Genomic DNA, 27,148 nt, shown 5'->3' on the forward strand with positions numbered 1-27,148 from the left:
GCCTGAAAAGGAGCAAGCTGGTCTGAAAATGGATGGATGGATGATTGCAAAAAAGGGGTTTTCCTCAAGATTACACAAAAACTAAGCAGGTACAAGTCAAACATCATGAAGTTGAAAAGATCTCAAGAGGAACACATTTTGACCCTTAATATGTTAAGGTTTCATTTCTCCTGACATGTTTCAACTGGTGATTGCTTTGATTCTTTCCTTATGAAAGAACAATCACTAGATACCTCTGAGGAAGACTGAGTAGTTAGCAGTCGAAACATGTCAGGAGATCAAATTTCCTGAAAAAAAGTTGTCTGAATAAATTAAACCTTGACATATTATTTCAAAAAAGAACACAAAATGAACTTGCTGGAATTGTACATTTTGACCCAATTCAGAAACCTACTGTCAATCTACAAAGAAGGCTTTGGTAATCAACATGACAGTCTCATTGATTCCACTGAGTTCACGTGAGAGCGCCTGACTGAATGAATCAATGAGCGCTCATCATTCCGTCTGATGCAATAGAGAGAAATTATTATTAATAACAAAGAATTAGTACTGTATTTTTCGGACTATAAGGCGCCTCGGATTATAAGGCCCACTATCAATGAATGGGTCTGACTGGGTCTATATTCATACATAAGGCGCACCGGACTGTAAGGTTTGTTATTATTATTATTATTATTATTATTATTATTATTAAGACGCATTAAGCGAAATAAAATAGTCAGGTAAGTCAAACTTTATTCAACTCATTAACAATAACTCTCAACATTGTTCAGGTTTAACACATAAAATACAGAACAATACACTCACTTTTTCAGTTCAGTATGTTGAAGCACAGTAGTTAATTTCATACATAAGGCGCACTGTCGATTTTTGAGAAAAAGGATTTTAAGTGCGCCTTATAGTCCGAAAAATACGGTAAATGAATGATGGACGGTCGGGCATTCAAAAATCTACCTATTTTTTTTTAAATTTGTAGTGTTTTGCTCCTTTGTCTTGAATCATATTTTGGTATTTATGTACAGTATATACCCATACATCAAATATCGACATCTAATGTCAGTATCAGCCCATTGTAGCCCAGGGGTTCTCCACCTTAGGGTCAGAACCCCATTTGGGGTCGCAAGACACTGGGAGGGGGTCGCCAGATGCCTTCAGAATACTTTTTGAACAATTTGAGCCAATTTTTGCTTATTTTGACCCTTTTTCTGCAGCTACACCAAACTTGCCATATTTCAACCTATTTGTATCACTTTTTCTTGCCATATTTTTGCTCCTTTAATGCATTTTTGCCACATTATTCATATTTCTGCCACTTCTCTATCAAATGTCAATGCATTTTCTGCACATTTTTCCACTTTTAAGACCTTTTTGGCACTTATAAAGCATTTCCACTACTTTTCCATCTAATGTCACATATGTTAACCCATTATTGTCACTTTTAACCTCTTTTGACTATATTTCATATTTTTTTTGCCAATTTAACCACATTCATGATTCGTAATGCCCATTATTTGCCAATTTAAACTAATTGTTCCTACCTTTTAAATTACATTGCCCCAACCACCCCTCTCCCCATTTCTGCCACTTTGAAGACTCCATTTCACCACCTTTTGGTCACTTTTAACCCATATTATTTCTGATTAACACAAGAATTTACATCTTTAAGATGACTATATACTATGGCTCAAACAATACTAAACTTCCTGGATAACAGTGGTTATTACTCAGATAAATATTTAAATGTGGTTATCACAGATTCATAGAACAATGGACAATCATTTTGGCCCTGTCTCCACATGACTGTTCTTCAATGTTCATGTCTGTGTTCAACCACCTTTAGGTACAGTGGGGGTCCCTGGTCTATGGCACCTTTATTTTGGAGGTTGAGAACCACTGCTGTAGCCTATGTAACATTGTGAGTTTGTGCTCTTCCGAGCCCAGTGGGTCTGTCTTGCTGTTTTTGTGACATCCACTGCTGCTTCACACCTGAGCTAGAGGAGGCTGAGCATGTGTCTCAGGCCCACAGCACATCTGTTACACTGCTGTGTGTGTGCTTGAAATCAGCAGCTGTATTACAGGTTCCCAATGGGAAACACACCTATACACAGTGTGAACCACTGGTCGTGCCTGTGGACACACGTTCCTCCTGGGCAGATGTCATGTGGGACACCGTTTGCTTTTGTGCTTATGGAAGCCAGAGATCGACAGGTTGTGCATCTGTACAGACGAAGAGGTGATGCAAAGCTATGTTTTAGTTACTTTTTGTGGATATTAGCAGAGCTTAACTGCTGACCATTAACATATGGTGCAAATGACCTGTATACATTAGCCTCCTTTGTAGATCTTTAGAAAAAGTTTCTCTGACATCATGTGGGCAGAACAAACTTTATTTTCCTTCTGCAACTAACAACAATCTAAAATGCATTAAAAACTCAATAAGACTATAGGGGACAAGTTATGGTAATAATACAGAATAATAACTATTTATTATTTAAAAAAAAATAATCAAACATTTTAAATTTCCATAAAATATGTTTATCATAACTATTTGTAAAAACACATGCCTTAGGTTTGTGGAAAAAACTATATCTCTATTAAACTAAATCTATAAGATATTAGAAAAACAGAGTATGACTGTTAATTTAACCAGAAGGTTCATCATGCATTAATCACAAAAAAAAATTAAGATGTAATTTTAAATATAATTTAATTGAAAAGATCAGAAACAACAAATAAAAGCAAATACTGGTACATTTAAAACAATTAAATTAGATTTGTTTTCTAAAATGGGAACCAGATGATTCTTTTTAACAAAACAAAAAACATAAAAGTTAAATTAGTCTAACGTTTTGTGGTCTATGTGTGTGATTTTCTCCTAAATGTTTACATCACACAGATGAGAGTAGTGTGTAAAAATTCAATATACAAATTTGCAGACACACTGACTTTACTGTGGACCAGTATAAGTGCAGGGCACTGGGTGTGTTAATTGTGGGTTCAATCAGAATTCTTCTTACATATTTTTGACTTGATGTCAGAAATATCCTGTATCATTCCTTTACTTTAGTAAAAGTACAGACATTAGTGAATGTACTCTGGTAAAAAATAAATAAACAAAATAAATAATAGTTTACCTTCTTTATTTAAGGGAAAGTAAAAAGGTATACATGTCAAAAAATGCATTACATCAAAAAAAAGAGAAAGAAGATTAAATTGAATTTTCAACTTGAATAAGAAATGTTTTGTTGCTGACAAACAACATACTTTAAAACACACTCTTTTCTCATACAATAATTTTTGTTACAATATGACAGCTTTTCAGAAAATCAAATCAATCTCTTTATGTCTGCATGGAAGTAACATTTTCTAATCCAGAGGTCACTTACGTTTGCAATGTGAGGGCTGCATGTGTTTGCATGCAGAGGTTCAGGGGGAGGTGATTCAGTGACAGGCCCTGTGGGTGAATAATCGCTGATATAGCGCTATCCTGTTCTGTTGTCCTCTTTCTTTTTACTAACCCAAACCAGTCAAGGCAGATGGTTGTCACCTCTGAGCCTGGTCCTGCTGGAGGTTCTTCCTGTTAAAAGGGAGTTGTTCCTCTCCAGCATTGCTGATGCTTGTTCATGTGGAATTGTATATTTTGTAACAAGTGCTATGGGATGACTTATTGTTGTTATCGGCACTATGTAGAGCCTGAGAAACCTGCAAACCCGTTTGTCCGTTTATCTAGACCTGTAACAAGCATGTGCTAATAATTTAAAAAAAAAAAAGTGTATTTACTTAGCATTTCTTCTACAACTTAAAATTGACTCTAGAACACGCTAAAATTAACTCTGACATTAGTGCATATTGAGTTATCAGTTCTAATGTGTTCCTGTGTGAAGCATCTAACACATGAAGCTCTCAAATAAGTAAATATACCTCATAAAGTGGTCAAAAATCTACCAAAAATGTTTTGTAAATGCACTCCTTCAGGCCCTCCATCTGGTAACACCACTTCTGCAGTGGTCAACTTAATTCCTCATATAGTTACATCACTTTCATATATTCAGGTTTTATGTTCTCCTTAGATGTAAAGAAAGTAACATGGTATTTCTAAAATAATACAGTAGAAAGTAAAGATATTTTCAAATGATCTAAGAAGTAAAATAAAATCTACTTGAGTAGAGTAATGAAGTACTTATACTATGATATATAGTTAAAATAAACACCAGAACAAAGAAAATTGGAGAAGAAGAAGTATTTCATAGTGTCCATGTACGAACTTTCAGGTGGATATTAGAATGAAAACCACAACTAACCATTATAACTAGTTTCAAAACTACTCTAAACTAATCCAGTTTTAGTGGTTTGGATCCTTAGCAAATATCTTTTAGAAAGTGTCTATTTGTACGGTTGCCGTACGGACAACTCCGGGTGCTATTGGTACGGTTGCCGAAGTACAAGAAAGGGTTAGGATTAGGGTTAGGATTAGGGTTAGGTTTTAACCCAATATTGCAATATTTTTTAGGTTAGGGTTAGAGGTAGGGTTAGGTTTAGTCATAGTCACGTAACCTAAACTGACCAATGACTGACCTATCACCAGTGACGTGCCTTGACCACGATGGTTGGGTAGGCATGTTGCAAATTGAGACCACCAATGACAATTTCATATGTTTCTGCTGGCAAGTGTTAATCAACATTGTAAAACACTATTAAAGAAACATAAACAATTATTTAATATAGCCTCCATACTGTCCCAACAAGATATATCTCATGACACAACAGCGCATCCGTGGTTTTTTTTTTGGAAACACAGAAACACGGAGAAAATGACAACAACAACAACTCCGAACAGCCTCAGTGAGGAGCATCCACAATACCAATCCTTCCTTTTATACCATTCACTGTGGAAAATACCAACATTGTTCTGACCTTACCATTGCTGAAGGTCTGGTAACTCAGGTGTTGTAAGGTTTCAAAAGCTTCTGTTTTTCCTCAAAAGAAAGTTTCTTTATTGTCTCTAGTGCTGTCATCCTGCCTGTAGCGTTATCCCGCCCACTAGCTAGAGAACATAGCAGCTGTAGCAGCCACGCTGGATCAATTCACTAATTTACTGTGAACTAACGTATAGCATATAGCATCGCACGGTTATGTCCAAAGGCAGCGTAGAGAGCTGCCTTTTTACCTAAATGGTTGTCATCTTGGGGAACTAACTGCCCATGTGCAAACGCATAAAAACATGCTATGGGGCCAGAGGCAGAGCAGCAATGTGGTTTTGGAAGAGGGTGTGGCCTCCTCCTGCCTTACAGCGGAGTGAGACTGTGCAGCCGTACCAGGAAATAGCGCTGTTTAGTCATTGGGGCTATGAAATGCACAAAATGCTGACATTTTCAAACTTATACGTAGGTACTGTAGGCTATTGGAAATTGAAAAATAAATAATTTATAATTATATTATAATTAAAACAAATAATTAAAATATCAATTCACCCTTGGGTAGGCACTGCCTACCTTGCCTACCTTGACTGCACGTCACTGTCTATCAAGTGACCTAAACTGGCCAAATAGGGGCGCTGCGTATGGATTGTACGGATAGCCGCTGCCAATATTTTATTGGTCGCTCTCCTCTCTAGCGCCACCCTCAGGACAAACAAAATGTAAAACCAAACATGAAGCTTTTATCAATGTGGTTCAATGAGCGTGTTTCTAGGACGTAATGAGCACATGAATGGAATAGAACCTGGGGACTTTAGCCCTGAAGCAAGGCACCATATGGTTGTCTCCAACAGGATCTTCCTGCGTCCTGACAATTATACCACAGAATTCTGCAGGATCTGGAACACTTTCAGATTAAAATATGAGAGACACAACACTATGTTAACTTTGGGATCCAAAGAAAGAGATTTTGTAAACATAAAAGAGGCTTCAAGTTTCAACTGTAAAAGGGTGAAAGAAAGATTTAGCTGAAAGCACAATAAACAGGATGAGAGGTGACTGAAGGAGTGATGGAGCGTGAAGTGAAATATAATGAAAGCGATGATTAAAGAGTAAAAAGTAAATAAGGGGACTGAACAATGTTTAACCAATTAAGCATTGCAGAGGAATCCATGTGAACAATGAGTCTCCCATGACTGAACGCAGAGACAGAGAAGCTTAATTACAGCCTGAAGAGACTTTGACTAAGGAAAGAAGGAAGGAAGGAAATCATTCTCGGACAATAATTATTTATTTATTTTCTTCTAAATGACACACACGTGATGACAAATTTTGGGCAGAAGTTGTATTGTACAGGTGACATCAGCACTAAACAACACAGAAGGCTTATAAAACCCAATTACCAAAACAACCACCAGACAACATATTGTAACTACAACTAAAAATTTAAAACAAAACCATAATCGGTCCAATCCAGAACTTTGGTTGATGATCCATTGCAATTACTTTGAACACAAATAAGTTGGAGTTCATTAGTTTTACATGTTTGAGAGATGGCACATATTTTACCTAAAGGGATAGTTTGGGTATTAAAGTAGAAAATCATGTTTATTTTCAAATTTAGAAAATAGTTAGAATTCCATTTCCAAACCTAAGGGAGTGAAACCCATTTCATTGTAAGTAATAATCTGAAATGTAACTATTAAAGCAACTTTCCTGTTGCATTGTCAACCCACTGTCATTCCAAAACATGCAATAACTAAGTCCACTGCGGAAAACGTAGCTATTTCACGTACTTCACAATCAGAATCACAAAAAACTTTATTTATGCCTGTGGGGTAATTAGAAAGGCAAAGAGCGGCATATAAAGAAAATTAAAGAAACAATAATAATAATAATAATAATAATAATAATAGATTTTTATTTTTAGGACAATGGCAGACATAAATACCATGGTCCCATCTTTGACAAAGTATATACATATGGGTTGGTGGGTGTTAAAGGTGAAGGAGAAGTTAGCACACAGGAGCCACATATAAAGAAAATTAAAGAAACAACAATAATATTAATAACCATAAATGAAAACAACACTAATAATAATAATTATACACACCCGCGCAGAAAACAAGGAGGTTGTAAGGTAAACTGAATAACAAGGTGCAAATGAATGATAAGGTGCCAAATGCTTATGTATAGGTCAAAAATGAAAAGGATAATAATGAATAAAAATCAAGTAAAGTATATATACATATGTAAACATATGTTTTTATTTTAGGACAGTGGAAGACCAGCTGTCAAATACTCTGAGTGGAGGTAAAAAAAGAGTGATTATTTTAACCCTTTAGTGTTCAGGAGGACAACAGCTTTAGGGACAAATGTCACACTCTGGGTCTTACAGGCTGGACAGCATAACCTGCGTCTTGAAGGAAGGAGCTCAAAGGATGAGGACAAAGCGTGTGATGAGTCACGGAGAATGTGACGAGCTCGGCCACATGTCTGCTGTCCACACACAGTGCTCAAGTGGAGGGTAGGAAGTCCAATAATCCTCAAACACACCTTAACAATGTTGTGCAGGTGCTTCCTGTCCTGCAGGGTGATGGAGTGAAACCAGCAGCAGATGAAGAAAGCTAAAACACTTATGATAAATGAATAGTAAAATGTCAGTAGGATGTTCTTACTGACAGAAAAGGAGTTCAGTTTCCTGAGAAGGTACATCCTTTGGTGACGATTCCTCATGATCCCCTTAAAATGTTTTCAGAGGTATTTGTGTTGAAATGGCAACGTTGGGTGACCGTTAGTTGGTTGGCGGTTCGATCCCAGTCTATACTTTGTGCAAGACACTGAACTCAAAGTTTCTCCCAGTGGTTGAGTAATGCCTTGCATGGCAGCTCATTGGTGTATCAGTGTGAATGGGTGAATGAGCTAATATTGTGAAGCGCTTTGGTACTACCTCGATGTTATAAAGCACTATAAATTAAGTCCATTTACCATTACATGCTACATTCAAAGGTCTGCATCAGTGTTGAGGAAACTGGTACTTAAGAACTATTGTGTCTCAACATCAATACCATGTCATGACACTGCCTTTCAGTTTTCCATATTCCCTTAAATCATCACCTTCAGTTTGCCATTTTCCTTTAAACCTTCAATGTGGGCAGTAACAAGTGAATGGGGTCTTAGAAATATTAAATGTTATATATATATAATAAATACTCCAAACAGATAGAAGTAAAATGTAATGTGAACGAGCACTGAAAAAAACTGACGGCTCCTTGTGAGGTCCGATCTGTTCCCAGACATGTGCCATTGTCCTTATTGTAACCTGTGTGTCTGTGTGCGGGGTGGATGTTTTATTTATTTTTATCTTTGTAAAAGCACTTTGAGCTATTTTGTTATATGAAAAATATTTTTATAAATAAAGATTGATTTGATTTGATATCTCCAAAATATCTGAATTGTGTATTAAGACCTGCTGTCCACTATTATATTAACTGAGCACAGCAGGTTTCACACTGACCAGTCAGTGGCAAAAAGTTGGAGTTCAATTTATCTGAAACAGTGCGCCTTTGTGGTGTCATGGTCACATCTTAAAGTCTGACATACAAACCGTCAAATGATGATGGCATAAAACTTTGAAATTTTAGATTAATGCCATTGGTTAGCACCATTTTGGTAGCGCAACAAAATAAAAACCCACAAAGTAGAATTACTTTCAAACTTATTTAATGGTATGCAATAACTATATAATAGGGACATTTATATATGTGTGTACCTTAAGTGGTCAGATTAATAAAACTGAGCATGCACGCCTTTGCTGTGTTTCCTTGTCAGGCTGATGTATGAGGGCTGTATTACAGTCCACTGAGGAGGAGGAGGGAAAGAAACTTCTTCATTTATTTTCTGCTGTGCTGCCTGGCACACATGTTTAGCCCAGGGTGAAAACAGGCAGGAAGGATTTCTAAAAACAGGGCAATTCTGGAAAAATCACTGGCAGCAGCCATCCCATCTCCCCCTTCCCCCCTCAGTGTCTTTGGCTGGGTCATTGCATAATTTAGTAATCAACTAAATTAAGGTATGGAGGGATGAACTTGCAGCTTGCGAGCATTTGTGTCAAGTTCATCAGCTTTTTGGAGGAAAACAGTTTTCTGTCCTCGCTTTAATGAATCTCAAAGTGCCTTCGATTTTCATCTGCTGCAACACTGAGGGGGAATTAGCTGGGGCCCCACCATGCGCGCCCGCACACACATACACACTCATGCACACAAGAAACAGGCACCATTTGGTGTTTATGTAAATGTGCAAAAAACAAAATGGCTGGCTGCCAAATCCTGCAGTAAACAAAGCTTGTTTGAATGCCAGGCAGAGTAGTTGTTAAGGTGGACTGCTTGGGATGAAGTCTGTGCTGTGGCATGACAGGGCGGTAACACCTTAAACAAATGTTCTGGTGACCATGGAACAGCCGTTAGTTATCTTTTGCTTGGATGCAGAGGCATTGGTTTGCACCCCTCAATCAGGAACATTGTTCCTGGTTTTGATGGGGGCAGTGGGTTGGTTGGTTGGTTGGTTGCCATGGAAGCTGACAACCAATAATCATTCAGAATAGAACAGTGACCTATATCAGCTTGTAAGTTTGGACTCAAGGTCCAGTCACGTCCCCTAAAAATCCCTGTCACTGCTTGGCGACTACCACCATTACGCGCACGCAAGCACACACACACACACACACACACACACACACACACACACACACACACACACACACACACACACACACACACACACACACACACACACACACACACACACGCACGCACGCACACACACACACACACGGTGATGCTCTTACATGAACACACACACACACACACACACATACACACTTAAAGTCTCAAACCATGTTACATCACTATGGCCACAGGACAGTTAACACAAATGCCCACTGTAAAAAGGACAATTGTCCACCACCAATATATTGTGCAAAGTAAAGTAAAACCAGGTCAGGATTAGGTTTGTATATATGTTTGTATATTAAAGTTCTGCGATCCGCTCAAAAACACAATCACGTGGTTACCGTGAAATATAGACATTTAAGATCTTTAGAAAACCAAAAGCATTCACCTAGACAACTCAACAACAATCAGTTAGGGCTATGGGCCCTATATTCCCATGGTCCGTGTCCAGGAGTAGAAATTGAACTCAAACTTGCTAACACTGGTAGATTACAGTTTCACATTATTTTAGATCGCTTGAACTCACTTTACAAATGCTTTGCTCACTATCCCAAAATTTGTAACACAAGAAAATATGACACAACACTAATCAGTCTTGGCCTAAGAACTAACTGACAACTTTGCAAGCATGGAGGCAATGAGAGAAGAAGACAATTGGATCAGTTATGCAGCAATCTCGTACGAGAAGACGTGATTTGGAGTAGGTTTTGTGGGTGGACCCAAACAGATGATGAGCTGTGCTCTCATTCTCAACTAATGTTCTGCTACTCTATTTGATTTGGTTGTATTTTTTTTATTTTTACATTCTACGTTTTATATTGTTTTTTGCTCTTGTTTTGTGTTAGCTTTACTGCATTGTAAAGTACAGTGTACTGTATGTATTTTGGAAACAGTTTTTACTGTAAAATAAGCTGCGGTCTGTACCTTTTGTTATTAATGATACATTTTGAGGAAGGATTTTTAATTTCAATGAAAGTTATTCAGTTTCCCGCTGTTATGAATGCTTTATTTCCAGGTGTTGGGTTTGATTTGCTTGTGTTTAGAGTTTTAGGCGCAGTAAGCAAAGCGTAAAATGAGTTCAAGCAATCACAAAATCCTGTAAACAGTTCAGAAATGCTAGAGTATTTTTAGAGGTTTAAAGGATCACGATGACCTTTTCATCCTCAGGGAGTAGAAAACACATTGGTACTTAAGGCAAGTATAGGAATATTCATTAGCTGTGTGTGTCATTAATTGGTGCTATTGAGTGTGATGTATTTAGAGCATTTTCTTTTAGCTCAGAGGCAGCAAGCAGCTAAATTAACTAAAGACACTCATTCAAAAAAGAAACTTTCCTCCCGGGGAGATCAGGAGTTGTGATACTTTCCCCTTCCTAAAGTATAAAATTAGAACAAGTAATATTTAAACACAAACACTGAATGCTGTGATTTATTTTTTCTTGCATTTTTAATGCACAGATGCTCCTGCATTTTAGGACGTTCATAAGTTTTTAATCACTAAACCTAAAAATTTAAATTTCTGTTTCCTCTTCCTCCTTCTGGAAACAACAGCTGTTGTTAGTGCATCACTTTGACAACACGATTCACTTTCTTTGAAATGATCTTTAAAATAAATAAAAAATTGAAAAATACCCCGTGAGAATCCATCAGGCTTACTAAATGTATTTTACAAACATTCATTTAAATCAAATTCTACCTTTTTTGTTGTGTCACAGACACTTTGTTAATGCTCCTATAATATATTATTTGATGTCTGGCCTCAGAGTAGATTTGGGCCTTACTGACACTTTACTTTTGATTTGATACTTGATATTATGCTTCCTTTTTCCAATATCAATACTATCGATACTGGTGTTAGACACAAGGCAGGGGGTGGCATACACAAAAAGGGACCAACTCATAGACAGATTAAAAAAAGAAAAGAAAAACACAACAACACAAACCACAAAATAAATTAGGAACTGAAATGAACAAAACTTGAAAAAAAAGCCTCAACCAAAAAAGCTTCTCACTTGAATTTGGATCCAAGATCATTGGAGAATAATGATAAACAAATCTCATCAAGAGCACCACTCAACAAGTGCATCAGCTAAAAAATACTCAGATCGTGGGTCGTACCAACCAGTCCATCACTGGGCGAACCCACAGAGACATTTGTAAGCCAGTGGGCAGAAGATCTCTGAACTTCTTATATTAAGCTATTCTATTCTAATGAATGTCTTTAAAATGTTGTTTATGCTTTGTTTTGGTCAAACGTTTTTTTCCGTGAAATGTTTTGTAAAGTGAATTTGCTTTTCATGTTAAAAGCAAATATTTACAGACTATATATTTAACTTTAAAGGTCAAGTATTATGCAAAGAACCCCAACAACATAGTATTTGAGGTTTATTTTCTCAAACCGCCTGTTTTCCAGAGTTTTAGCCTCTGAAAAGTGACTTTCTGAGCAGTTCTAAAAACGGGCTGTTTTGGGGGCCTTCATGCATATTCATGAGTGGGCGTGTCTGTAGACGCAGCGATCACCAAAGCGATTTTCTTTTTTGCTATCCACACACTGTTATTGTTTCAGCCTTAAAACTGCACATTACAGTAAAATACATGGCTATTGTAATTGTGAGTCCGTCTTAGCGCTTCAGGCTGTGTGTTTATCACAGCAGCAGCAGAGTAATTCAGCTGCTTCAAACACTCGAAGTGTTAAGCTGCTAGGTCACTTTATTCTCCTCCTCAACTTTATAAACTACAGAAATAGTGCATTCAAGATGACAATCATTTGTTTTGTCCAACCGCTGCGTCGCATTGGGTCACAAAGACTTCAGATCAAGTCAAAGGTGATACGAGGCGATATGACGGATACTAATAATAAAACGGCTCAGCGCATTGAAAAATTGCTTGCGTGGGTGTGGTTTTTAGGGGGTGTCGCTTGTACTGTGGTTTTAGGGGACGTCGCTTGTACTCAATCAATCTTTCACAAAAGTCCATAAATTTAAAAAAAAAAAAAGACAGACAGACAAACGTAACAGAGAATATCACTGTTATAGTCCATATAAGCACTTTCTCCATTGCCTCCAGAGCTCTGAGCTGTACCTGATACTGCTCTGGTCAGTCCGTATAAGAGCAATTATGACTTCATTATGTGAGTCCATGAGCCTTGTCATACATTTATAAACCACATTTCTTATTACAGCATTTAATGTGGTCACATTGTCTGCACACACAGCAGACTGGCACTTTCCCAGCGAGGGACTTTCAAAAGAATCCTGAAAGCATCAATGTATGCTACTTGTAGCTTATGGAATTTAGCCTTTGTGTAGCAGCACCACATGTGGGCAGTGTAGAGTGGTGTGCAGTAGGCTTTAAACAAAGCTATTTATTACATATTACACTTGCTGTACACATACAAAATTTTCGCGCCCGCATGTTAGCTTGTACATACAATTTACAGTACTGCCTCTGAATGTCATCATTATCAGAAAGGTCACTCTTGATGATGTGACTGACGTATTTGACTTTTTCCTTCTGACAAGTGGAACATGGGAAATACGTCCTTACACTGCTCCTTTGTCCTCACGATCATTACAACACTCTTTTTAGGGTTAAACTTGATGTCATATTGTTCACCATATTCAGTAAACACTTTGATCAGTTGCTGCTGGCCTGCAGAGTAGGGTAACATGATGACCAGGTCATCAGCGTAAAGTAGATGGTTTAACAGTCTTTCCCCTATCATACAGCCGGTATTACAGTTTTTCAAACTTTGGGAGAGATCGTCCATGTAAAGGTTAAAAAGCATGGGTGACAAGATCCCACCCTGCCTCACCCCATTAGTCACAAAAAAGGTCTTGATGTCGCACTTACCCATCTAACCCTTCGCTCCTGCAATTTTTCAAACAGTTTGCCATGGTTGATGCGATCAAATGCTTTAGAGGTGTCCAAGAAGCACAAAAACATTGTGGAGTTCTGCCCTCTGTACTTCCTCACAGCATCTTTCAGGGCATAGATGCACATATCAGTTCCATGTTGACTTTTAAAACCAAATTGCTCATCAGTGGTGATAACATATTTCTTGAATCTATCCAAGAGTACAATTTCAAAAACCTTTGGTATACACTTTGGTGTATCACACTAACGGTGCAGACGTTAGTGATGTCTCTAAAGTTTTTCAGCTCGCTATTCAAAAGAGAGCACAGCAGCAGCTCAGAGAGCAGGATTAGTGAGGATTGCTCAGAGATGCAGGAAGGAAGCCCAATAATACTTTGAGGGTGTTTTTGGTAAGGAATTCACATTTTAGCAAGGTTAAAAGCTCAAAAAAGTTGATTTAGCATGATATAGGACCATTAATAAAAGAGATCACCTAGAGGTCGCACATGCTTCCTTCTAGCGCTGTTTATTAAGTTCATTTGATTTGAGTGATATCACTGTAGTTACTGTCTGGAGCAACGCGGCTGCTGCCGTCAGCTCGTACCCGCCAGAGAGCTCACAGAGGTGGCTCTGATCACTGCTGACTGCTGCTCTGAGCAGATTGACAACCATCACTCTGCTTCCACCTTGAATAAGCTTATCTTGTAAACCAAGATAAGCTTATTCAAGGTGTTATTCATCTGTTATCACTCTCGCTCTGACACCTGTGTGTGTGTGTGTGTGTGTGTGTGTGTGTGTGTGTGTGTGTGTGTGTGTGTGTGTGTGTGTGTGTGTTGCTAGAATGTCCGTCATTACACTTTTACTACTGAGGGTACCTGAACGCCCCTCGACTTCAGTCAAGCAGCCAACAGTAACACCAAAAAACAGCACATGAAGCACACATGTTTGTAGAAAGATCTCTGATTGGCTCAAGCTCCTGAATTTATTAATGTCATTTTACAGAGCAAGGAGAAGGAGAATAGCTTCACTGTCCACTCGGAACACTTTGACTACAAAATGCTCAAAGACTTAAAGCTTTAAACATGTTCATAAATTATTCCTTACCGCTTTAGCACCGAAAGAATATTTGTAGTATTAAAGGGGACATATCATGGTTTTAAATCCTTCCTTTTTACATATAAATCATACAGTTATGGTCTATATAAAGCGGAACTGCAATGCTTGGATCTGAATTCCTCATTATTATAGCTCCACAGGCCCCTTTTCTACCCCTTTTCTGATGTGCTTCTGAGAGCAACTCGTTTTGGTGCGGTCTCTTTAAATGCAAATGAGACACTTCATACCCCGCCCCCTCTTCAGGTGACACTCGGTTCAACTCCACCCTGCTCGGCCATTTTTGTAGTTTGATAGAAGAGATACGGCTATGTAGCGGCGCATAAACTTTTTATTCAGAGGTTATTTACAAAATGTCAACAACAGAAGACTTGTCCATCCAGCCTTACATGTTTGAGCCAGAGTCTGACCCAGCGGAGCGAGATGAAAAGGAAGATGATGAACCTGCAGAACCCTAACAAGTGAGCTAACACAAGCACCGAGCTAACGCTAGCGCCAAGCTAGCGTCATGAAATGCATTTTAATACAGTCTTTTCAGAGACAAAAACGGCAAAATGAAATGACTAATGAAAACTTTAGACTTAAATTAAATCACGTAGGCCATATCATCAAGGATCTAAAACGAGCACACAGCGCTAACATATGAAGACGGTGCAACTGCTAATGCTAACAAAACAATGACAGGGACGTCTTATCATCACACTTTTTAGCGTTATTTACAGCTTAACGAAGTGCTCTGTTCGTCGTCTCCAAAGATAGAAGGAATTGAACCCTCAATCAGACAAAGCCTTTCGGCAAATCCTTCTTTATACTGGTGGAGGTTGCAGAAGCAGTCATCCTTGAAGTGCTTCGCGCACACAAAAATGACCTTACCCACAGATGTGGGTACATTTCCGTGAAAAATAAAACTCAACCAGGCACTTTGAAAAGGTTCTGATGCTGGGAGACGGTGTAATGAAGCGTGTGGGTTACTACATCCAACAACCGAACATTTTTGACTTATCCTCTCGTAACTTCGGCATCCTTGAGCTTGGACTACAAAATAAAAGCGAGAAATAAAAATGGCGGATTGCTCGAAGTGTTGGACCTGGAGTTGATGTACTAATTTGGCAGTTCCGCTGCAAATACTGTGATGTAATAGTTCAAAAAACGTAATAGAGAATAGAAAAATCGAAACAGATTGAAAAATATGAGCAAAACAGAATATAAAGATATCTACGGCGCACCTGAAGAGACTAATTAGATTTTTTCTGTACTTCTAAGCACTCTAAATATACAACAAAATGCATTTAAGGGCTAAAAAAGTGGATTTAGCATGATATGTCCCCTTTAAGTGAATATCTGTAAAATTCAGGTTTTTCTATTAGCTCAATTCTTTGTCATCATTATCATGGATACCAAATTTCAACTTGTACATGCATCATGGAAACATAAACTAGGTGAGAAAATACATCATGCTAAGAAAAATGCTACAAAATAGACCCACAATTACACTAATATAATTCACCAAAAGACGCGTTCCCACTTTGATGACAAATTTCACTCGGCACTGACCTGGAGAAGCCGTGCCTCCAGGTCACGTGCCTCTGCCGTGATTGACATGTAAACAGACACGCCCACGAAGGTGAACATTTCAGCGTCCTTTGCGCAGTGCTACGTATGTATTTTTTACAGTCTATGTATGCACCGGTGAACGCCCCGCCCCCATGCTCTCTCGAGTTTATAAAGCAGTATGAGCTCGGCTACGGAGTGGGTGGGAGGAGGGCGGGCCGGCCTCTGGCCCTACGTCACGGGGAGAAGGAAGTCGGTGTCAGGTCTATAGACACACCCACTCATGAATTTGCATAAGTAGGCCGCAAAATGATTTTTCAGAGGCTCAAACTCTGGAAAACAGGCGAGTTTGGTGCAGAAAAGTAGAGGCGTGGCTTCTGGTAGATTGTAGAGGCAGGGGGGGGAAGTGAGGCTTTTGAGGGCGGGACATCGAGACATCCTCAGAAATGATGCCGTTGCCTTGCTATTTGTTTTTAAACTGTGGAGAGCTGGAGTAATTGGGGGGAGGTAACACTACCTAGGTCTTCCCCACCCTTGGCCATCTTGCTTTGAAGCGGCAGCATTATGGTATTTTGTAGCTATACATTTTTTGATGGAGTAATTTGTTGCCCATTTGTTTTCTAAAACACAAAAACAGCAACATTGTCTTATTGCTTACAATTTACTTTGTCTAATCATTCAGGTCAAGTAACTGTAAAGTTTTGTTGTTTACCAATGAGCAATCAAGCTTTAAAATAATTGTTCAATGTTTACTTCTGTTTCCTGTCCTACTACTTCTATCGCAGTGGGGAGCACAATAGAAAAAAAACAAAACCCAACAAGTCCGTTTACCATAAATGCATATTGACATACGAAGCAGGACACAAGGAAAGAAGGCACAATCTTCTTGTGTTTACCCAAAACACTGCATTTGTGTAACTCAGTGGCAGAAATGACAACAATTAGCAGTAAACCTCCTGCAGCTCCATGCTGTTTGCTCAGCTCATGGTCGAACAAGAGGGAAAGGAAAACACACCAGCTAATTATTTCAGATAATGCAATTAAAAGATGCATATTTAGCATAATTTCCACAGTAGAAATGAGGATGTCAGCAGAAGCTCTCTCTCTCTCTCTGTGTGTGTGTGTGTGTGTGTGTGTGTGCTCATGCATGCGTGTGTTGTACATACTGTCTCTGGTGGCAGGTGGAAACATTAATCTAACTATGTTTTGGTTTCCTGACTGTACAGAGGCTATACGTGTACAGTATTTATGATGGAAAAATGAGAAGATCTGAGCAGAAAAGTTTGAGAAATTTAGACAGAAGCTAAAGAGAAATGCATGGAAAAAGTTAATGGAAATAAGGACAGGAAATGAAGCTGAAACTGGAATAAAAATCGTGCAGAAAAATATAAAGTTTAAAATTGAACAACAAAAGTGGAAAACATCATAATGGAGTGAGAAAAGTGTGAAAAGCAGACACAAAGGAAGACTAAAGTAGGAGAGAAAAGAGTTGGCAAGCATCCAGCTAACAGCCTTCTTCTCTCCAACATTCTGCTTTGAATACTGTTGCATGTCATTAGCGCTGCCAATCAACATCTGCTGCTGCTGCTCCTGCTGCATGCAGTGCAAAAGAGGACGGGAGCTGCAGCACAAACCTAAAACACCCTTTGTCTCTGATTTTAAATACGTTTTGCATGCAGAAGAAAAACAGAAGAAGCCCTCACCATCTCCATTTTTTCTAGTTCAAAACAATATATGTAAAGTGCTAAATAAAACAGTCATCTGAAGGCAATGAATATGACAATCATGATTGAATAAAAAACACTTCCACATGGAGAGCAGAGTGTTCTTTTCCACGTTTTAATACTCGGAAACCTTTAGTGAATCCGCCCCTAAGTGTTTGCTGTCCTTGTGCAATGTGGGGTTTTTGATATATTTACTGTCAAAACCAATATAGTAGGTAGAAATACAGTATGTATGTACAATAGGTTTTTAGTAGAAGGTCAGAATATACAAACATTGTCCTATTTCAGGAGTAGCTTATCCACCTCACAGCAAGATCCTGGGTTCACTCCCTGAGTTCAACACTTCTTCTTTCTATGTGGAGATTGCATGTTGTAAAACATGACTGTGCGGTTGATTGGAGACTCTAAGGCTGCTTTCACACATATAGTCTGGTAGACTAGGTGGGATTCAGGCGTTGAATCTGCAACATTGTTGCATTTTAATTTGGTCCGGTCCGCTTTCACACATTCTATTTACAAAGTGCACCAAACTTTCTGAACAACATCACGCAGGCGAAATGGTCGGTCGCCGATTGGACAGAATACTTCGGCTTCCAATGTCGTGACGATGTGGGGCTGCCCTGTCACTATTGACAGTCTCACCGTCACGTCCAATATTTGGTCTCTCTTTCTATGTTTTCCAAAGGAAATCCTAAAACGGCCCCCCCCAGAAAAGTCATTTATAATAATTCAAAATAACCCATTATCACACAATGCCACAACCTGTGCTCTACATAAACACAGAGATGACTCATCTCCGTCTCCATCTATTAGTGCTCAGAGCCGTCAAGTTACCGGTAACTTACCGGTAAGGATGTGTAATATGTGAAGATATGAGAATACATACACAGATAAAACAGAGGAGTCTAATGTGCAGCCATTGCTGATCATGTGAACAGTTTGGGAAAACAGAAATAAATGAATGATGTGGGAGAAATACGGAAGGGAGTGAGGACATGTGACGTGTTTTTTTTTTTTGTGTGCTGACAAAGCGACTCTGAAAATGGATGAATAGATGGATGGATGGATGGATGGATGGATGGATGGATGGATGGATGGATGGATATTTGTGTATTTTGCTGCTGGAGCACTGGGTTGTGAATGTGTGCTCGTTAGCGGCACAGCTGCTCCTGCGTCACTGATGAAGTTGCTCTGTTACACATGCGCTTCAATGTAAAGTCCTATATTTTGTCCTGGTTGCTTTCTCACATGGTTGAAGACCGCACCATGCTTAGCTTGAGCCGAATCAAGACCTACATTTGTCAGAGGACCAGAGTTCGCCAGAGTTTCAGTGACCTTTCACATATCGCAAAAGACCGGAGGATTGTGGTGTGTAAGATGAGTCTGGTGGTAAAAAAGATGAAGAGGACAAAGGCAGAGAAGAGGATGAAATGGTGGAAACTGAAATGGTAAATTTATTTAATTTATATAAAGCTTTAGAACAACTGAGGTAGTCCCAAAGTGCTTAATATCAGTTAATTTATCCATTTGCACACAGAGCTGCCATGCAAGGTGCTAGTTGACCACTGGGAGCAACTGAGTGTTCAGTGTCTTGCCCAAGGACACTTTGACACAGACAGGTATATCACAGGGATCGAACCCCCAGAAGACGACCCCTCTACCAACTGAGCTTTGGTTGCCTATTGAAAAATTGTTGTTTGGCCAAACAAAGAGATGGGAGGTTAGGGTGAATAAGGACAGAGATGGAAATGTGTTGACAGCTAGAGGCCAGAAGTGTGATGGTAAGATTGAAAAAAAAAATTCCAAAGTGCTGATGAAAAAAAGATAACGAGATTAGTAAGGCTTAAGTGAGGCAGGCCTTGAAGAGGACGAAGAGTGGAAAGGCAGTTGGTCCTGATCAGTCATTTAATTAGGTTATGGGAAAGAGTAGTTGAAGCTACACTAAGGGCAGTCGCTCACTCAGCAGTATGGTTATATACCCAGAATGATTACTACCATTAATGATGAACGATTAACCTTAATCGCATCAATATGGAGGTTTTCACTTCTGCGATAACCTAACTTCAGATGGTGAGGTTTTTTTCTTCCGCCTCCATCATTTGAGTGATATATAAAATTTCACCAATCAGAATCACAGAGAACCGCCTTCCTGAGCTGCTGGCCAATCAGAGATGGTTACAGGACACAAGCTTGTATGCGCTGCAGTGACTCTCAGTTACACCTCAGTTGAGTGCGCTCACAAAAACTACACTAGGGCCCCATAAAATCCATGTTAACAGAATCACGGAATCGACCAATGAAAACAGAATCTTCATTCAAAAGATTACTCAGAAATATGTGAATCATTCGGAGCAACACTGACATGATATAAAGCTTGAAAAAGTTTTTTTGACATGATACCCCCCCCCCCCCCCTTTAAACAACGGGACGAGACCATTGATGCCATGGATTGTAGACTCTGAAACATCGTAGGCATAGGTGGAGTTTGAGATTCTTGCCAGGTGCAGCGAAAAAAAAAATTAATTAAATATATAGAATGTCTCAAGATTCGCCCCAACCACAATGTGTGTAACAAAAACAATAATATAAAAATGATTAGTAACATAATTGATAATATTAACTACAAAAAATTGCATCGACGCATTGTTTAATGTTGTAAATTCATGATGAAATCAGGCAGCCGTTTCTTTCTGCTTCATTTTTGCTGCCGTACCATAAATGAACTGCTGCAGTGCCATGGTGGCCAGTGGACTCCGATTTTGTCAGGGAGGGGGGAGTAAATTGGAACAGCACCGCTGAATAGACTGCTTTTTATCCAGACAAGTGCGCACTGAGCGCAGAGTTTGTTCGTTTTCTGTTCCAGCCGGCTTGTTTTCTCAGTGCATCACTACTAACAACAGACAAGTGAGCCTATGGAGCGTCCACTCTGTCCGCCATGTTGTAAACAAAGCTCTGAGCTGCAACAGGAAGCAGGAGGGTCAAATGTCATCGGCTGCATAGACGGAGTTTGATATTCTTGGAACAACACCGCTCAATCAATCGCTTTATATCCAGATAAGCGCACACTGATGGTGGTGTTTGTTTGTTCTCTGTTTCAGCCACTTGTTTTCTCGGTGCATCACTAACAAACAATAGACTAGTGAGTCTACGGATCACCCGCGGTGTCCGCCATGTTGTAAACACTGCAGCATCTGAGCGGCTATGGGAAGCAGGAGGGTCAAAAGTCAAAGTTTATTTTGTGAACCTTTTAATTTTATATCGCTGTTTTAATCATTTCGTATAGTCACTGTGTTTTTGGCACTTCAATTATTTGTATATTATGTACATTATAATAATAATTCGAATTTTTTGAATGAATTTGGGAAAACTTAAATGAAAACTTTTGATCCGCAAACTCCACGCTGCTGGTCCTTTAAAACCTTTTTAATTGTTTTTATTTTGTGAACCTTTGAATTTTATATCACCATCTTTATTATTTCTCAGTCACTGTGTTTTTTGGCACTTAAAATATTTGTATATTATGTAAATTATTTAAAAAATTTGGAAAACTGTAATGAGAACTTTTAACCATTAGGGGAGTGGGGGCAAAGTCTTTGTAGATCGAGAGCAGGGGTCTGCAACCTGCGGCTCTGGAGCCTCATGTGCCTCAAAAAAAAATACTGAAATAAATAGTTATTTTTTTACAAAAGCTATTAATGATTAATGACAAATGAAATCAAGATATAACAATTTGTTAACCTAAAATAAATCACGTTGTGCATTGACTCAGCACCTTCCTACTTCACCTCCTGCAACATCTACAGACCATCAACTTTCCTGCACCTTAAGTTTTAAATCCCTGGTAAGATAGCTAAACCAACAAAAACACTATTCTGGGGGAAAAAAAGAGATTTTAATGGTGTGGGGACAGATTCATTTAACCTCCAATGTGCCAGTTAAAAATCCATGCTTTATGTGTGGCAACAAATTAGCAATTAGCATGTATTGACCACATGATCATGTGTTATCAAATTCAAGTTACTTTTTGTAGCCTTTCAAATACATCAACTAAAAAAAAAATCTTCTTTATGTAACATTGTGTTCATGTAAACTGAGATGTGTAAGAATTTGAAGATGCAAGATACTGTTTTATTTCTTGATGTCAATTTATTTTATTTTATTTTAAACTGTTTTTAAGTTGCCATTTACATGATTAATATAGATCAAATCAAATTAAATCAAACATTATTACTATATAATTTTAACTATATAGAATTTAATTCATTGTATTAAGGTATTTTTTTTGGCTCCAGGAGGACTTTAAACCAGGTGAGACGAGGCAAAATGGCTACTTTGAGAGTAAAGGTTGCAGACCCCTGATCTAGAGAAAGCTTTTGACATGTATGAGAGCTGTAGGACAGTAGTGAGGTGTGCTGTAGGTGTGACAGAGGAGGTAGGACTGCATCAAGGATCAGCTCTGAGCCCCTTCTTGTTCCTTGTGGTGATGGACAGACTGACAGATGAGATATTAGACAGTGAGAGCAGGGAGCAGGTGGAGAAACATCTAGAGAGGTGGTAGTCTGCTCTGTAAAGAAGAGGAATGATTAAGGTTATCCGCAACAAGACAGAATACATGTGTTTGAATGAGAGAAACCCAAGTGGAGCAGTGAGGCTATAGAGAGTGGAGATAAAGAATGTGGAGGATTTCAAGTATTTAGTCGAAAACAATGGAGAGTGTGGAAGAGAGGTGAAGAAGCGTGTGCTAACAGACTGGAATGGGTCAGGTGTGATGTGTGATAAAAGAGCATCAGCAAGAATGAAAGGAAAGGTGTACAAGACAATGGTGAGAGCAGCCATGTTGTATTGTTTAGACAAGTGCCACTGACAGGAGACTGATGTTTAGTTTGTTATTTGGTGTGACGGGAATAGATAGGATCAGGAATAAGTACATCAGAGGGACGGCACGTTAGATGTTTCGAAGATAAAGTCAGAGAGGCCAGACTGAGATGGTTTGGACATGTAAAGAGAAGGGATTGGAATATATTGGTAGCAGTGACGTACAGCCAGGGTAGGCAAGGTAGGCAGTGCCTACCCAAGGGTGAATTGATATTTTGATTATTTGTTTTAATTATAATATACGTATTTATTTATTTTTCAATTTCCGATAGCCTACAGTACCTACACGTTCGAAAGTGTCAGCATTTTGTGCTTTTCATAGCCCAAATGACTAAACATTGTTATTTCCTGGTACGGCAGAGACGCTACAGTGCATTAGTGAATTGATAAAGCGTGTCTACATTCTCTAGCTAGTGGGCAGGATAACACTACAGGAAGGATGACAGCACTAGAGATGATAAAAAAAACTTTCTTTTGAGGAAAAACGACAGGTTTTAAAAGATGAGAAACCAACACCTGAGTTACCAGACCTTCAACAAAGGTAAGGTCAGAAAACTGTTCGTATTTTCCACAGTGAAAGAATTGGCTTTGTGGATGCGCCTCACTGAGGCTGTTCCGAGTTGTTGTTGCTGTCGTTTTCTCTGTGTTTCCAACACAAACAATGGATGCCCTGCTATGTCATGAGATATATCTTGTTGGGACAGTATGGTGGCTGCTATTGAATACGTTTGTTTCTTTAATGATGTTGATTTTGTTAGATTAATTTGCCATATGAAATTGTCATTGGTGTCAACATTGGTGGTCTCGATTTGCCACGCCCTGCCTACCCAACCCTAGTGTTCACGGCACGTCACTGATTGGTAGGATGCTGAGGTTGGAACTGCCAGGCAGGAGACCTAGGCAAGGCAAGGCAAGGCAAATTTATTTATATAGCGCATTTCATACTCAAGGCAACTCAATGTGCTTTACATGATAAAACATTCAATTGTTTAGGATTCAATTCAAGGATTCAAGGTTCTTTATTGTCAAATAAATAATAATAAGAACATTTAAATCAATAAGAACAATTAAAATCATCAGTAAAATCAATTAAAATCATCAGTAAAATCATCATTACATCAACAACATGACAAAAAATCTCTCTCTCAATCATATGCAGTAGAGAAAAAAAGTGCCTTTAACTTTGATTTAAAGATGTTCACATTGGATGCTGACTTCAGCTCCGCTGGCAGTTTGTTCCACTTCTTTGCAGCATAACAACTAAAAGCAGCATCACCATGTTTACTGTGAACTCTGGGCTCCACTATCTGATCTGTGTCCATAGATCTGAGAGACCTGCTGGGTTCATACCTGACTAACATGTCACTGATGTATTCTGGACCAAAGCCATTCACAGATTTATACACCAGCAGCAGAACTTTAAAGTCTATTCTGAGGCTGACTGGGAGCCAGTGTAAAGACTTTAAAACTGGAGTAATGTGCTCTGACCTCTTTGTTCTGGTTAAGACCCGAGCTGCAGCGTTCTGAACCAGCTGTAGCTGTTTGATGCTCTTTTGGGGGATTCCTGTCAGAAGACCATTACAATAGTCCAGTCTGCTGGAGATAAAAGCATGGACCAGTTTCTCCTGATCTTTCTGAGCCATTAAACCTTTCACTCTGGAGATGTTCTTTAGGTGGTAGAAGGCTGTTTTTGTGATAGATTTGATCTGACTGCTGAATGTAAGATCTGAGTCAATCAGAACACCAAGGTTTTTGACTTGGTGTTCTGTTTTCACTCATCCAGCAGTTTACTTTTTCTAAACAGTCACACAACACCTCAATGGGACCATGGTCATCTGGGTTCAGTGATAGATATAGTTGTGTGTCATCTGCATAGCTCTGATAATCAACCTTACAGTTCTGTAAAATTTGTCCTAAAGGAAGCATGTAAAGGTTAAACAGAAGGGGTCCAAGAACAGATCCCTGAGGAACCCCACAGGACATTGGTAATCTGTCAGATTCAAAGTTTCCAATGCTTACAAAATTGCTTCGCTCCTCCAAGTATGACTTAAACCATTGCATTACTTTTCCATTTAGTCCAACCCATTGTTATGGTCAATTATTATATTCATCATCATATCGTCAAATGTATGTTCATGTGTACAATTTGTCATGTTTTAATACATGACGACTCCATTACTCATTACACTTTTGAACAGCTGAATCATGATTAAACAGTACAGAGCGTACTCAGTGCAGCACAGTCTCTGCCAAGGCCAGAATCTCTGCTCACATGCAGACATACACTGACGTACACACTTATCAAGACAGATAAAGACTGGAGCCAAACCTTCTCATAACATCTTCATCATCCTCCAACATTTCCACTATGGGCATCTGACTCCCTCCCTTTTGTCTCTCACTGTTGGGACCTTTTCTTATCTGTATAAAAAGGTTAAGCTTTGAAACTGTTGGAGCGGGGCGCGGCACTTCCTTCGGACGTCCGCCTGGACGGACGCTAATTTTGTTTCACTTTGTTCCATCTTGTACCTTTTTACTTAGCAATAGAATAAACATTTTTTATATAAAATCATCAATGCTTCTCCTGGATTCCATCATTCAACCAGAGCAATGAATCATGTCACTAAATGAGGTCAACCGTAAATTCTGCCGTAACAATTGGCGTCGACGAACTGAATCCATCTTCTGCTCTGTGGGGCGTCGATCGTGGACCAGCACTGGGTCGACACATTTGAAGCCCCGGGGCTGGCCCGCGGTGGTCCGCCCTCGGACAGAGACTGGAGCACGAACCATCGGTTGAACCTCAAACACCAATTCGGACTAAGGTAAAGCTGCCTTTATAAACATATATGTATAAATTTTCATTTACATATATATTTGCTCTGTGTTGATTTTTTTTGGAACCAGTCAAGCATTGTATTGATTTTCAGCTTTGAGCTTTGATTTTGATCCTCAGCTGTTCTGTGTTTTGACGCAGTGAATAGCCATGAGAAGGGCTCAAATGGTTGCTTTTTAATGCTGTAGGTTCTCTCTGGTTTTCTTCGGGCTCGGATATTTTGTTTAGGCATAAAATACGGCTGGTCATTATTTACTTTGGTTTTGTTCGGACACCCACAGCCTGTGAGGTCCTGACCATAGATAGACGGGCAACAAGGTTTCCAAAACATCCCAGCGGTGCCATGATCTGAGTTCACCTCTGTACCGAAAGATTAAAACCCCAAATCTAACCTAAATTGTGTTTCTGTGAATCAAACAGATGAAGAATCCAATAAACAAATAATATATGCATACGCATATACAATCTTGGTATGATGTGAACTCAGATCAGTGAGTTTTACTTTTTTTTTTATCTTTGTATGGTTGTTTGGCTTTAATGCTTTCATTTGGACAAGTGTCAGCTTTCGGCTTCTGTGCGCCTTGATTTTTTTTGTTTTGTTTTTCTCTCGAAGAGAGAGTCTCTCACACACACACACACACACACACACACACACACACACACACACACACACACACACACACACACACACACACACAGAGAGAGAGAGAAAGGGAGAGAGAGAGAGCACACACACAAACACGCACAGCGCACGCACAGGCACGCGCACGGGCGCACGCACACGCACAGCCACACCCATCCCAAGAGAGAGAGGTGGCGCCCCTCACTGGCCAGTTTAGTGCACTACACACTTGTGACAGAATAGTGCCATTACACACAGACACTATTTTTATTTTAATTTTAAATTTTATTTTGATTTCATGTTTGATGGGCAACACACACTCAAACACACACACACAGATGAATACAGTATTTCATTTTATTTTATTTTAATATTACTGTTACCATCATTATCATTTTTTATTATTTAAATTGTTAGTTTCTGTTGGCTTTGTGGTTGCCCCCTGAAGAAACGACATCTTCAATGAAAGAATGAAATCACCTTCAACTCTTACGCTAATGGAATGTCAACATCATTCAAAGGACCAAGCATCAGAAGGAAATGGACAATCAAAGGTGTGTGACCTTTCAGGACTCAAGGACTCAACTCCCATTCAGCAAAGCAATGCTGAAATAACTCGCTCAGTCCCAAGTCAACTCTTCATCGTCTATGAATGGGCCGCATGCCAATGCCCCATCATCAAAGACTGAGAACCTGTGGGCGTCGGAGTGGACACTCCCCCCACCAATGAGTTGCGAGTTAAACGCCACGACTACTGCCTGAATGATGGGCAGCAACTGCAGACTGGTCACACGTCTGCTGGAAATCTTCACCAAAAAGACACTGTTTCAAAAGCCACAAGGATACCAAGCAACAAGAAGTCCACCACAGCCTTTGGTGGTAGTGCTAAATCACTTTAGCCTTGAACTTTGGCATGGAGGGGGACAA

The sequence above is a fragment of the Gouania willdenowi genome, chromosome 12, assembly GCF_900634775.1.
Source record: "Gouania willdenowi chromosome 12, fGouWil2.1, whole genome shotgun sequence".
Lineage (NCBI taxonomy): Eukaryota > Metazoa > Chordata > Actinopteri > Blenniiformes > Gobiesocidae > Gouania > Gouania willdenowi.